Source organism: Frankliniella occidentalis, unplaced genomic scaffold (assembly GCF_000697945.3).
Source record: "Frankliniella occidentalis isolate FOCC.00 unplaced genomic scaffold, Focc_3.1 Scaffold225, whole genome shotgun sequence".
Taxonomy (NCBI): domain Eukaryota; kingdom Metazoa; phylum Arthropoda; class Insecta; order Thysanoptera; family Thripidae; genus Frankliniella; species Frankliniella occidentalis.
Window position 1 is genome coordinate 190,210 of NW_026267351.1, and position 3,540 is coordinate 193,749.

The following is a 3,540-nucleotide window of genomic DNA, read 5'->3' on the forward strand; positions in this document are numbered from 1 at the left end:
CCCGCCCCGCCCCGGTGCGGTAAACTGCTCTGACCGCCCCGCCCGAGCAGAGTCTCTACGGCGACTCCCGCGTGTAACGCCCGGGCCCCGCCAGTCTCAGGCCACCTCTCGCACGCCGCGCACGCCCAGGCGCACGCCCCTCCACCGCAGCAAGCGTGCGCGAGCGTGGCCGACACCCGCGACCGTGTTGTTCACAGTGCGTCAGGTGATTGTGTTCAAGTGCAACGCAGCAAACGGATTATCATCGCCGCCCAGCGCACCGGATTATCCACAGTAACGCTCAACCAGGTAAAGAGAAAGAGGGTTCACAGTCACAGTCGTACTCGAGGGGTCCTTTACTATAAGCGTAGACCGATTTTTCTCTTTTTGCATATTATGTTTCCTTATTTTGTTTTCTGATTCTCTTTTACCTTTTCTTATTTTCTTCTGATTGTTTTTCTGAGTTTTTTTCTAAGTTGTTTTTTTATGGTGTACGCTGATATATTTTTTGTAGTAAGTACCCTTCGGTTGTACTTCGCTCTGCGAGGGTTTGGCTGAAATGTTGGTCAAAAATTCACCCAACAAAATACAACAACGGGCGCTGCACACAGCAGGTGGTGCACTGGGTGGATTTTTGTCCAACTACTTTGGCAGCCCCTTAATGAGCGTGGTCCCGCCGAAGAACCGCTCTGCCACCGCAACGATAGCGGTCACTCGGCACTTTTTGGTCCAGCAGTCGAGTTACATCAGGAGGAGGTTGCCCCCGAAAAAAAGCAGGCACCGCCGGCGTTGCCGCAGATGACGATTGCGTTCGACTCTTTTTTTTTGCGTGCTGAGCTATTACACGCTATAGTTATTTTGTACGTCGATCTTAGTCCGACCCAGCTCAAACTTCTCTGGCGTCATGTGTTTCATGGAGTGCACGTATATGGTAGAGCACGGGCTTAGTCCGACGAGCGAGCTCTGTCCTCTGTCACACACTTTGGACGTGTATTATGCATGCTGACGGCCGAGATATACCCCGCCAAGCTCCCCCGGGCCACGCTGCAGCGATATGGGCCAGTTAATAAGTCGAGAAAGGCGCTGCCGAGCCGTTTCCGCGTTGCGTTTAAGGAACGGCAAGGGCCATCAATAAGAATGACTGGTACTTACTAACAGGCTGGCTTATTTTTTAGTCTCCTATTATTGATAGCGGCAGAGTCCACAAAACATTAGAACTTTTTTTCGTTGTTTTTATTAGAAATCCTGCACAAGTGTAGCCGAGTGGGTTTATTACGGCACTGCACCACATTCCCTTTCTCTTGTTCAAGGTATAATGTATAAATTTATCCGCCTCCTTCTGTTTCGAGATTTATTTATTTTTCAAATTATCGGAAGCAAAACAATAATATGCTGGGCCCGTTCGGTTCGCGGGTCGGGCCGAGCAGGCTGGCCCGACTCCAGTTATCCCAAACGAGTGCGAGGCGGAGGCGAGATCTCATTCTTGCGCAACCAACTGAGAGAGAGAGAGGGGGGGGGATGAAGGGGGCGTATGTGTGTCTGAGAGAGAGAGAGAATGTGCGTGTGTGTGTTTGTGTGTGCTGTTGTTTTTCCCGCCCGCAGACACGATTGAGCCCCACACGGGTTTCCGTTAAGGACGATGAGTGACCTCGCCTTCGGTGAATGGGAAGGATGAGCGGGGAGACCCTCACGGTTACGCCAAAGCGGGTCGTTTTCAATATTTATAGTTTGCAGTGTCGGTTCCCCTCGTATTACAAGCATATGATTACCGGGGGGAGCCGAAGCGGTCCTTCCGCCACGCATTACCGGTAAGCGGGCTTCGTTAGGTGATCCACCCGCAGTGTGTCATCATCAGCCCGGGACCGACATGGCCCAAGTGGGCGGCGGCGTCCCGTTGGCAAAGCTCTTTACCGTCACGCAGCAGGCAGCGGTTGAATCTGGTTGAATAGCTCGAGCAAGCAAGCAAAGGTGGCGATGAAGTCGCGCCGAGTACTTCTCCTCCTCATCCGGCTTGGAAGTTGACCGCGAGATTTAAAACCCGTCCAGCCAGCAGAGACCCGCTGGGTTAGTCGCACGTGGTCGCGTGTGGATCGCGCTACTAAAGCGCGCCGTTTACCGCGGGCGAGCGCTCACCGCCGCTGTGCTCTCGCCGCGAGTGAGTGCTTTACGGCGGGGGCATTAAGAAGTGGTTAGCACCTCTGGTGCAAGTAAAAAGAAAATTATGAGCTGTCCCCTTCATGTTGTCCATGTTGAGCTCGTCGCACGCAGAGATCATAATTATTACTGGCGTTCAGAGCGTCTCGAAAATTCGGAACGCGCGTCTTTTGTTTTCCGGCCAAGGTATGAAGGCAGGAAGGAGCCTTTCGAATGCAATCAATCCGAGCGCGGTGACTTCTTTTTGTGCCCAAACACAATTTGAATGACAATGTGACGGGTTCAAAGTTGACCGCGCGCTGGGCTGGGCGCGTTGATGGTATTGGTATAGGCCATGTTCGCAGGGGAAAGGGGAGGGGGGGGGAGCCAGTGTCCCACATGCCAAGGAACGCGAGAGAGGTCTGCCTAGTTGTACGCGAACTATGGGCGAGGCCAATGCGGCGAAGAGAGGCTTTAATCGTAAATCCAAGCGTTTCCTAACGCCGCCCGCCCAGCCCAGCCCGGCATACACAAACACACCGGCATAGTCATGGTATCTCTCGCGCTCGCCTGCAGCTCTGCGGCCCTCACAACTCGCGAGCGGGGCGGCGAGCGCGGGGCGATCCATATCGTAACAACTGCGACTGACTAACACTTTCCGCACGGCGGGTCCACGGGAGTGGACAAACAGCAGCTAAGCGAGAAAAAAACAGTCGGATCCGCCGCTTAGGTACACCTGAAAGTAGTGTCCTAGTCGACTGCCGACCCTAAAATGTTTAGGAGTCTTTGATAAAAACGTAGACCCCCCCCTCCCCCTCTACATTTACCGAGAGAGCAACTCGACTGTGAGCACCAGTACTGGGGTACTGTGAGTGTGAGTAACGACGGCAGTCGGAAAGTGTTTAATGAACGGTGAGAGCGTGTCAATTCAAGAGAAATAAAGCTGCTCAGTATAATGAACATTTTGTATGTTCATTTTATAATGTAACGCTATCACGTTATGTCGCAGTAAAAATTATTTCGACACGATTAGAGGACTCTTCAAGGACTCATTCACCTTTCAATGTTTATTTTTAGAGGATTTGAATCACAGAGTTGCCTCGACAAGATATGCGCACTCGTATCTTGATAATTGCCCAAATGGAAAAATACACATTGTCTATGCTCGAGCTCGGCTGAGCTCGGACCCGCCGGGTCACATTGGCGACCGTGGTCTCTGGCAACGGGGCCTCGCCATGCGCCGCCTTTTGCTCACCAAGCGGGCGTGTACAACTTTTTCTGTAGGAAAATTACCTGGAGGTCCAGCCGCGGCCCCGCGGGCTGCCGTTGGAGGCTGTTGCTGGAGTGAGTTCACCGGAGCCTGACCTCATCCTCGCGCCTCTCACGCCGCCGGTGAGCGGGCATTCAAACGCACTGTGTGTGGGGGGG

At 53.1% G+C, this 3,540-nt stretch overlaps 1 protein-coding gene across 1 annotated transcript in view; it reads left to right on the top strand.

The window, feature by feature from the left end:
- The window catches only part of LOC113210047 (putative fatty acyl-CoA reductase CG5065), a gene marked incomplete in the record, with an annotated part of 30,102 nt that overhangs the window by 13,937 nt on the left and 12,625 nt on the right, over positions 1 to 3,540 (top strand).